This window comes from Rhinolophus sinicus, chromosome 7 (genome assembly GCF_057876585.1).
Source record: "Rhinolophus sinicus isolate RSI-liver-muscle chromosome 7, RSI-T2T, whole genome shotgun sequence".
NCBI lineage: Eukaryota > Metazoa > Chordata > Mammalia > Chiroptera > Rhinolophidae > Rhinolophus > Rhinolophus sinicus.
The window spans coordinates 40,479,412-40,491,537 of NC_142507.1; positions in this window are offsets into that span (position 1 = coordinate 40,479,412).

Genomic DNA, 12,126 nt, shown 5'->3' on the forward strand with positions numbered 1-12,126 from the left:
GATCTTGTAAAAGCAAGCTGACCTGGTTCCCAAATAACCCAGGTGCCAGAGACCAAACTGCAAATACCACCAATGATGCAGACCGACCCTCTTTTTAATCAGTTTCAGATGTCTGCTGAGCAAACTGAAAGCAGGAGGAGATAACTTCAGGATCTCCAGAATTTATGAATTTATTTTGCAGAAGAAAGGAATATCTCCAAGGCCCCTATGACCAGCTGCTGGCGCCCAGGAGCCTGATGTGAAAAAGTATTATTTATGACTAAAAAAACGCAAAATTTTCTCTCAGTTTCCTGGAGCCCCTACTCCCCTTTCACACACCCCCCCCCTTTTAAATTCCTCTGGTGGGTCCAGAACTTCGGAGATGTTTGGAATGATAGTCTGCCATCCTCTCAGGGTGCCAGCCCCTGAATAAACCTGATTTCCGCCCATCAACTCTTGTTTCTTGGTTATTGGCTTATGAGTGGCAAGCAGCCAGACCCAAGTTCAATAATAGTAGCAATGAGTTCTAATATTTTTCTGTTAAAAAAGGAAATCAAAATGGAAAAGCAATTTAAAAGCAAATTAATAATTTAGAGTAAAACTATCTCTTCACACTGGACATTGAATAGCTATTGCATTAATCCAATAATTATGTGTGGTTTTTTTTTTCCACTTTTATCATACAGTAATGTCTGTTTCCAATTAAATTGTTGACATTATCAGGCAAAAATGCTTCCAACATTTAAAAAAGGAAAAAAACATGCTCTTTGTATTAATCACCTTTTTATATCTTCACAATATAATAGATAACTCTGCTGCTTAAAGTAGGGTAGAGAGATGCGTGTCATTTTTTCCTGCATAGAAAAATTTATGTTCAGAAGTTGTTTTTCTTTTTCACTTATATGATAAGCTAAAGTCTTTCTTTTGGTAAAAGAAATTTACCTTCTCTTTAACAAAAGATGTTTTTGCAGCATTTTTGAAGCATTAACTACATGTCAGCTCATATGTTCTGCAACTGTCCCTACTGATACCAAAGATAAATAAGTGAAATCAGTAGCAAGAGAATTGTGCTTCATAGATTGAGTTCAGCGTCAAGTTGGCACTCTCACCTCTTTGGGTCATCACCTTTCTTATGGTGATTGGCATATCTCATCTGACATTTTCCAGCTTGCCTTTCGATTGGCTGAATTTCTCTGTTAGCCCTCCCAAAGGCACAACCTCTTAGACCCTGTGCTTTGTCCAACAGCTGTGCTGCTCAGAAGTAGCTAAGCATTTTCATGAGGAAAGGACAGAGAGGTTAGGAAAAAATGTCAATCATCTCTAGTTCTATTGCATTCCCTACTGGCCTGAAGGTAAAAGGAATACCATTTAAGTGACTTCAGTGTAAATGCTATTATGTTCATTTATGTCTAAGCCAAATTGTAGTGTCTGGCCTATTCTACTTAATATAATCTGTGGAATCCAATTATTATTGAAATCATATTTCCAATAACGTAAAATCTATATTAAATTAGTAGATTAATGTAAATAAATGCCGGTAGGACAATGAAATAAACCTTTAGAAACTTAAAACATAGAGTTCCTAAAATACTTTTACATATGTAAATATATTCTTATTAAACTATTATGAAAGATAATGGTTTACCTTAGGAATAGGACTTTGTATCTCCTGCAAAGGAAGATTAAATAAAAAGCTCTCAAGCAAACCATCATTCCCCAATGACTCAGAAGAATCTTTCAAATGCTAACATATATTAGAAATTATTATAAGTTTGTAGCCTCAAGCATATATTGCCTGTAAATTTATGATTAGAGGAGAAAAAACAAGATATACTGAAATCAGTTAGCAAAAGCTGCATATTTTTCTGAATTGTTTCATATAATTTTGTCTTGGTAATATAAAGTAAGAACTGAACTAAAATTTAATTCTACTTTTATTAATTGCATTTATGTTTCCAAAGTAAGAAATAATAGAAATTTATTTAAGACATGAAATTATAAAAATCTATTAATATGGAATTGTTTGTCATATTTAAACAAATATCCTTTTGTGAATATCTGTACCTATTTTCTCTTGCTTGAAACAATTCAGTATCCACACAAATTAACTGCAATCACAAAAAAGCATTAAGATAATTAAGTTGCAATGTAGCACAAATACTTTCTTTTATTAAATAGTTTCTGAAAGGTTCATACGATATTACATTTCTTTTCATAAGGATTTCAAAAAATCTGGTGGGAAAATGTTTACTATGTTCACACTAGTAACTTTGATAAAATAAATTAGTTCATTGTTATGGGGAGGAGAGGAGGAAAAGCCTGTTCACTTTGTTAAGGAGCTTATCTTTTAAAATGCATCAGCTGTCACCTGTGCAGTCCCCATTTGACAGTTCAGTACCTCCTCATCGTCTAAGAATGGCATTGCTGAGCTCTGAGTAAACTCTATCTGTGTGCAAACTGTCACAGAGAGCCTGACACATCATTAGTACTGACCTGCGTAATGACAATCACAACATAAAACCAAACAGCACAGCTAATTTTCATTAGAGTTCAAATTAATCTCCAAATCTTTCTGTCCAGCATCGTGCAAAGCAAGTCCCAGAAAGAAGGGCATTTGATGAAGTGTGTGATCAACTGACAAAACCCTGACGCTTAGGAATCCACATAAAAGAGTGTGTTCTAAAAGGCTCGATGTGATTATTTTCATAACTCGGGCAAAAAGCAACCTTTTCGACCAACAGTGGAATTAAATTAGTCGGTGGTAACTCACAGCAAGGATTCCAAATTGCCCAATCTTAGCAGCACGACTGCTGTAATTCCCTTCTAACTCAGATGTTTCAGAAGATCATCCACTGTCACAAGAGGCACACAGGTATGGCGTGACTCGCCAAGCTCTCTGAGTGTCTTTGCCCAGCTGCTCTTTGGCCTTACTTGAGCATGAAGTGTGTGGAGAAGTGCATGGCACGTGACCTGCAGTATGAGGAAGCCAGGGAACAAACAGGACCAACAAGTGTCGTATTGAAACACCGTGCAAGCAGGCAAATGAACCAATTTTCTAGCATTTGACTTCCAAATGTCAAGAAATCACGGAGCTAGGCCATTTGGGGGAAAGGATGTTCCCCCAACCCCAGGACGGTCACAACCACACGTCACCCACCCTCTCATCCCATGAGAATTAAACAATGAACTTCAGTCTGGGCAAAGTGTATTTACTGAAACCATCCACACATTCAACATCCAATCGTCTTGTCATACGTTTGGCATATGTGATTCCCTGAATATTTGTTCAACTCAATCTGGAGGAAAATACATTTTAAGGATAAAAGAAATGATTTTAAATATTTAAACCACCTATTCCTGTGTTTTAATACATGAATTGATTTCTTGCAGAACCAGCCATATTTTCCCGGCAAATTATACTGGCACCTTTGGAAGACCATTAAATTTTGAGATAGTCCTGGTCCTTTTGCTCAAATTGCTGCTTCCAGGCATCCAACAGCGGCCTGTTCAGGGGCTCTGGGTATGCAGAACAGATGATCTACCGTGCAGACTTGGAAACAACCTCAACCTCTGCGGCATAACTGAGGATACTGAAGGGCACAAACAGCCAACTAACTTGGGAATTTAGTGATCGGATATAGATTGGCTTATTTTGTGCAGAGGCCCTGGACAGCTGGTGAAGGAAAGTGGCAGAGTTACAAATGGTGACAGGCTCTGGAGAGAGTGACTACATTAGCGACAGTGATGTATATACAGTGACTCATTTTTCCCCCCACTTTCAGCCATCCTCACATAAATAGCAACAGCATCCCCAATAATAGCAAAGCTGAGATTTGAAACATCAATGATATGTTTTTAATTTTCTCAACATTGTGATATTTGTCATAATTTAATGGAAGCCACACGGCATAGCAGAAAAGAGCACGGGGCTTTGAAATTAGATCAACCATGGTTTAAATCCTGTCTTGGATATTTACTGATCTTGTGACCTTGAAATAGTTATTTAAACTCTTTTATTCTCAGTTCCTCCTCGGTAAGATAGTGATAATAACATTCAAATCACTTGACTAAGGTATGGATTAGGAATGATATCTATGAATAGAGAGACAGTATCACTGGCACAGCAAGTGCTAATTATAGATTTGGCGTGGTAAATCTAAATTTCCTGAGAGTGTTCTCTTCTGATAGATGTTTGAACTAAACTTTAAATAAACTGTTAACTGGTTGATAAGACTGTTTTGACTTTAATTTTATGGTGTGAATGCTTGGGTTTCCCCAAAGCACAGTTATTTAAGTAAATAAAAATTCAAACCCTTTATTTACTCAGTTTTATTTTTCTCATAAAATTGAGGATGATTACTTAATGGCAGATGCTGACCACAAGGAGGAGCCCAAGATTCCTTCATACCCTCATTTCCCTTAAAATGGGATAAATCACATGACAGGGTAGGGCCCAGGTGATAGGTGTCCGTTTCTCTCTCTCTAGTTTAGGACTCTCATGTTTTCCCATTGTAACCTCCCTTGAGATTCATCACACTAGAGCCCTAGTTTTTCAGGTAATTAGGAGGAAACTGGGTAAAATGAGGCTTATTCCAATATGAAGAGGCTCTAAGAAGGCGCCTTCTAAGATGGGTACATTCATTTAGTTCTATTCTAAACATTGAAGAAAAACAAAAACAAAAAACACTTTCTTCACTTTCTTTTTTCTTTACTCTTCTTTAGTTCTTTAGTCTTTAATTCTCATGGGACTGGTTATTTTTTGAGGACTATATTCTGGAAATAGGTTTATGGAGAAAGAAGTAGATTTCTTGGCTTATTTAGGTGCTAGAACTTGTGTGCCTCATTTCAGTAAGAGGAGTGTTTGCCACCCCACAGTGAGCAGGCTGATACCCAAGGAGATTGCATTAAGAGCTCAACAGGGAACACACACTAGTATAGCAGCCTGTAGTAATCAGTATAAGCTAACTTGTGACTTGGTCCTGCAAGATTGATTGTTGAATATTTGAGCTTTCAGGTTCCTAGGTCCCAGGCAAAAAAAAAAAAAAAAAAAAAAAAAAAAAGTCATTCTTCTATATATATCAATGTCTCCCTATAGACATTGGTAGTGTGTGCTCAGAAATTGGGTTCAAGTCTTGGACCCTTCATTTGCTAGTTGCATGAGTTACTTAATCAGTCCTTGCCTGTTTCCTCATCTGTAAAATTGAGATTATAAAATGCACTTCTCATAAATTTAATTCACTTGTTCAACAAATATTGATTGGGCCCCTGCTACTTGACAGACACTACTCTAGATGCTAGAAAATAATGCTAAACAACAGACACCCAGTCTGCACAAACTATGTTCTAGGGCAGGACATTGACAGTATACAAATAGACAAATAACACTTAAAGTGTTATTAAGGAAAACAATAAAAGTCAAAGTGTTTGTCAAGAAAGTCATCTCTGATGTAGCAAGCCATGCGAATATTAGAGGAAAATTTGTTTCAGGCTGAGGGAAAATCAAGTACAAAATGCCTTGAGATGGTGTGTATTAGACAAGTCAGAATCTACAGAAATTCCAGGGTTGTTGAATTAGGCATATGGTCAAAAAGTGTCAGGACACAGATAATAGAGTGTCCTTTTGGGACATTGAAAGAACTTCAGCTTTTATTCTGTGTATGATGAGAAGATATGTTCTCTTGAGCAGAAAGTGACATGATATGACTTCCATTTTGAGCACATGTAGACAATAGGACACATGAGAGGCAAGATGGATGCAGAGAAATACTGGAAGGTACACGAATGATACAGCCAGTGGTTGTGGCTTGCACTAGGGCAGAAATGTAAAAGGAACGGGAAAGAAGAAAGAGCTTAGAAACATATTTGGACGGTACCGCTAATGAGTCGTTTCATGGACAAATTACATGTAGGGTGTAAAGGAAATGTATGTGTGAAGTTTTTGCCTTAGACCAACTGGCAAGGCCAGGAAAGAGGGAAGAGTCATACAAACATCAAGAGTTCTGTTTGAGATGTTTGCTTAACATCAAAGCGGAGATTTTAAGAATACGTATTATTATAATTACTAAAGTCTCGAAACCACATTTTGCACAGAGTAAGAACTTGGAGAATTATAGTTACTATTTCTATTACTGTTTCTGCCTTATCATCTGATGTACTATTGATAAAAAAGGTGAATACGGGCATAGAAGATCAAAGGTAAAATGCTTCCTGGGGACAACAGGGCTCTAGTACTGAGAGTTGAGAGCTGCAATTAATTGGGACAAAATCCCCCGTTAAAGTAGCAACATCTGGTATTTGCAGAATTAGCATTTTTTAAAGGGGCTAGATGCATGGCATTTGGGGATTCAAAAGTTCCCTGGTCAATTCTTTACCAGAGTCTCACTGGAGACAAAATTAGACTAATAAATGCTATCTTTATTTCTACTCACTAGACCATCTACGGTTTATTCTCCCGGTTACAATCAAAACTATTTCTATCTTTAGGCCTAGTAGAATATACTTCCTAACTCACCTAGCATCCTGATATTGTCTGTGGTGCTTACTAAGGTGAATTACTGTGTCAAAGACTATTGCAGTTTCAATTAGCCTTTTAAATTATCTTTAGTGAGAGAGGTTAAAGTGCTTTCAACATAAGTGGAGATACAGACACTAAAATCTATTTTGAATTTATATTAGGAGACAGCTCTAACACAGATAAAGTCCTAGAAAACAAAATCATAGATACTTATGACCCTACCACCCAACTTTTTAAAATATTAGCATTTTTCCAAAATTGCTTCAGAATTTTTTAAGGAAGAAAGCATTATTAATATAGTTGAAATCCCTTAGGGTCCCATCCCAGATCTCATATTTCTTGCCAATCCCAAAGACAAAAATTTCCTTGATTTGGTGTTTATTTTTCCCATACATCTTTTTAAACTTGTATTACATAGCTATGTACTCAAACACAATCTTTAGTACTTTTGCAAGTATATAGATTTATCTAAAGAGTAAGAGTCCACAGCTTAACCATCTTCACTCTTTATATTTGGAAAAGTTATACATGTTGATACATGTATCTTTTGGCCATTTATTTTCATTTTTGGAAATATGCTATAATGTACTAACATAGTGTAATATATTAATTCATTCTCCAGTTTATAGACTTTTAAGTCATTCCAATTTTTCAAAATTAAAAACGAGGTTGCAAAGAACTTTACCTACATGGTCTCCTTGTGTACAAATTCGGTCTTTTCTCTCAGGCAGAGAATGTTTGCAGTGTGACACAAATGGGATACACCAATATGGTTGAACCCTCAGGTGTCTGAGCAGCTGGTGGCCAAAGGGAAAGAGCACAGACCGTTGCCTCTTGGAACAGCCAAATTTATTTACTCTAGTGCAGGGGTGTCCAAACTGCGGCCCCTGAGCCAACTGCGGGCCACAATCCATTTTTAATTGGCCCGCAGCAAATTCCAAAAATATATTTAGTTTACTTAAATAAACCAGGTGAGGCAATATGTACTTCACCTCGAGTGAGTGGCCCAGTTGTTTGTGTATTTTACCACATATGGCCCTTGGTAAAAAAACGTTGAAAAAAGTTTGGACATCCCTGCTCTAGTGTGTCTTCAAATATTATAATTTTCTATATTTTTTGTGAAACGAAAATATTTGGGAAACAGTCATTTAACCTGTATAGCTAAAAGTACAGTTTCTAGTAATGAGTGTGCAGGAAAGAGTTAACACAGCAAGCCTGACTGTCATCCTTTGAAAGGGCTATTTATAAGGTTGGCTCTACCCTGGTATCTGGGAACTTGGGTTTCATTTCAGGAAGGTTTCACCATTCCCGGAACTGGTAAAAGTGGCTTGCTGTGCCTGAAATGTTTGTACAAACAATATGATTTATACTGAATACCTGATTTCCTTCTGGGACTCTAGAATTTTGGTATGTGCTAGGCAGACGGTAGCTACATGACTAGCCCCCAGTACAAACCCTGAGCACTGAGTCTCTAACAAGCTTTCCTGAGAGATAACATTTCACATACATTGTCACAACTCTTTACTTTGGAAATCAAATGCATCCTGTGTAACATCATTGGGAGAGGACTCTGAAAGTTTGTGCCCGGTTTTCCCCAGACTGCACCATATACCTTTTCCCTTTGCTGATTTTTCTCTGTATTCTTTTTGCTGTAATAAACCATAACCATAGGTATGACTCTGTGCTGTATCCTGTAAGTCCTCCTAGAAAATCATCACCTGAAGGTGGTTTTGAGGACACATCGAGTATGGCTATATTTTTCTTACTGTGCAAGCTTCACTAGAAGCAGTTCTGGTCTTTGACTTGTAAACCAGGTCTACTCTGTTCTTGCAACCTGCAAGGCTCTAATCCTTTCCCTGGATCTGGGAGCCCTTAGTACAAATCCTCTGAAAAGGGGACACTTCCTCCTGGTGGCTGACATTGTTAATGAGCAAGCAGCCTGGCTAGAGTGGGCAAACTGTGAGTTCATGGGCTACCACGTCTGATGTCCTTTGTTTTTTGAGCACTACTAATATTGTACTTGTCTGTTCACTTGTTTCATCTCATATTATAATATTTTTCTACTTCAGAAACTTCCTTGTAGCTAGATTTCAAGAGATGGTCCACTTCAAAGGTAACTCCCTTCTTCTCCATTACTATTAATTATTATCGAGTAATTTGCTTGTAATTATTTCTCTAGTTATCAACCAACATCCCAAAGGTGAACTGTCTTTAAATAAAGAATATTTTGTCCCATTAGTTTAAGATTATCAACAATTTTAACTGACTATGTTTCTTTTCAGATTACATCCATTTTTCTATTCATAGCACCTACTGCATTGAAGATGATAGATGACAGATAGATAATAGATAGATAGATAGATAGATAGATAGATAGATAGATAGATAGATAGATGATATATAGACACTAGGTATATGCTATGGACTATCTCAAGCCATATCTAGGAAGAGCATTTTAATTATTGACTAGAATTAAATATTTTCATCCCTTAAAAATTAATTGCTGATTAATTAAGAGAATTAACTTTGAATTGTGATATTAATAAATCCACAAGTTTGGATTTCACTGTTGTTTTTCTCTCCAAGAAGTTGTGTTTGAAAAGAACTCTACTCAAAGAAGTTCCTCTTAATTAAAAAATAATTTTTAGAAATAAAAATGTAAAAAGGAGAATAAGTTTTGAAGTTATTCATTAATTTTCTGGCTAAAAAGTTTAATCAGACTTCTAATTTAGCTCTCTGTGGGACACTGAGCCACATTATTCAAGGTAATGTGTTATAATTTTGGAGAGTAAATTTGGCATCTTCGGTAGCTGTTTCACAGGGCATGAATGCATTTAGCAAGTAACATCCGATACGTCTTATTTCCTCAAGTAGGTTGTAAATTCCTGGAGGATAAGGAGACATGATATAAGGAGCTAAGATAAGGTGTCATAATGATTCCTGGCATAATGATAGGTGCACAGGAGCCACACACACACATACACGCACACCATTGCTAAATACACGAGTATAAATAGGGGAATTACTGTTCACAAAAGAATTACTGTACACAAAAGAAAGTACGTTCTTTTTGCAAGTACACAGATGAATTTCCAAGGGGCAGGTATCTTATGATGACTGTCTGTTTCTAAATTTTTGGACAGAATTCCTCTCAAGCACCTCATCTGGAATCGTTAGAGCCCAGGAAAGTTAGTATGCTGCTACAACTTCCAGGCTTGTAAAAATGATGCTGCCCCATTCTTAGAAGTGATTTTTCAAAGTGCTCTGATCCAATTTCACTTCCAGGCCTGGCTTGCTGTGGTCCATCTCTCTTCTATTTACCACACAGCATCCACTTGGATGCCCTGCAGTAATTGTTAATGTAACCGCTATTGAAAAATAGCGTTGCCCAGGGATAGAGCCCATGCTGCCTGCATTAGAACTCACTTAAAAGTCAAGTGCCCAGATGTCAAAACCAGTACAAACCTTAGGCACCTGACATGTAGGTATCAATTCATTGCCATTATGGGAAAAACATGCTTCCAGCAGAGTGAAAGAGAATTCTAGATAGTCCCCCAAAAGAAAACGTTACATAGAAAAGGTTAATAAATAGGTAGGATTTTTATTGTGTGTTTTACTGGATAAAAGTTAAAAGGGAATGAAAATAATACGCTTTAAAAAAAAAAAAAGATTAAATCCAAACTAAAAATTAGTTTAGTGGTGTCAAGAGTAAATACAACCCATAAATATGGCCAAAACAATCAATTTATCAAGTGTCAATGAATCCTATAATTTCAGACAGGAAAGAGCTATAGAAAATATCTAGTTTGGAGATTTCAAATTTTTATTTTTTTAATTTATTGGGGTGACAATTGTCAGTAAAATTACATAGATTTCAGGTGTACAATTCTGTATTACATCATCTATAAATCTCATTGTGCGTTCACCACGCAGAGTCAGTTCTCCTTCCATCACCATATATTTGATGCCCCTTACCCTCATCTCCCACCCCCCACCCCCCTTACCCTCTGGTAACCACTAAACTATTGTCTGTGTCTATGCGTTTTTGTTTCTCATTTGTTTGTCTTGCTCTTTTGTTGTTTTTGGTTTATATACTACATATCAGTGAAATCATATGGTTCCCTGCTTTTTCTGTCTGACTTATTTCTCTTAGCATTATCTCAAGATCCACCCATGTTGTCACAAATGATCCTATTTCATCTTTTCTAACCACCGAATAGTATTCCATTGTGTATATATACCACAACTTCTTTATCCATTCATCTATCGAAGGACATTTTGGTTGTTTCCATGTCTTGGCCTCCATAAACAAAGCTGCAATGAACATTGGAGCACATGTGTCTTTATGGATAAATGTTTTCAGATTTTTTGGGTAGATACCCAGGAGAGGGATTGCTGGGTCATATGGAAGTTCTAGTCTTAATTCTTTGAGGAACCTCCACACTGCCTTCCATAACGGCTGCACCAGTCTGCATTCCCACCAACACTGTATGAAGGTTCCTTTTTCTCCACAGCCTCTCCAATACTTGTTACTATTTGTCTTGTTGATGATAGCCATTCTGACTGGGGTGAGGTGATATCTCATTGTGGTTTTTATTTGCATTTCTCTGATGATTAGTGATGTTGAACATTTTTTCATATGTCTATTTGCCATTTGTATGTCCTCTTTGGAGAAATGTCTCTTCGGATCTTCTGCTCATTTTTCAATTGGGTTGTTTGTTTTTCTGTTGTTGAGTTTCATGAGTTCCTTGTATATTTTGGATATTAGCCCCTTATCAGAGGCACTGTTTGCAAAAGTCTTCTCCCATTCAGTTGGTTGCCTCTTTATTTTGTCGATGGTTTCTTTTGCTGTGCAGAAGCTTTTAAGTTTCATGTAGTCCCATTTGTTTATTTTTAGCTTTTACTTCCATTGTCTTTGGAGTCAAATTCATAAAATGCTCTTTGAACTCAAGGTCCATAAGTTTAATACCTATGTTTTCTTCTATGCAGTTTATTGTGTCAGGTCTTATGCTTAAGTCTTTGATCCATTTTGAATTAATTTTGGTACATGGTGACAGATAGCAGTCCAGTTTCATTCTTTTGCAGGTGGCTTTCCAATTCTCCCAGCGCCATTTATTGAAGAGGCTGTCTTTTCTCGATTGTATGTTTTTAGCTTTTTTGTCAAAAATTATCTGTCCATATTTATGTGGTTTTATTTCTGGGTTCTCAATTCTATTCCATTGGTTTATGCATCTGTTTTTCTGCCAATACCATGCTGTTTTGATTATTGTAGCCCTGTAGTACAAGCTAAAGTCAGGGAGTGTGATACCTCCAGTATTTAAGATTGCTTTCGCTGTTCGGGGTCTTTTGTGGTTCCAAACAAATCTGATGATTTTTTTGTTCTATTTCTTTAAAAAATGCCATTGGGATTTTGATGGGGATTGCATTAAATCTGTATATTGCTTTGGGTAATATGGTCATTTTAACTATGTTGATTCTTCCAATCCATGAGCACGGAATGTCTTTCCATTTCTTTGTGTCTTCTTCAATTTCTTTCAAAAATGTCTTATAGTTTTCAGCATATAGGTCCTTCACATCCTTGGTTAAGTTTATTCCTAGGTATTTTATTCTTTTTACTGCAATTGCAAAAGGAA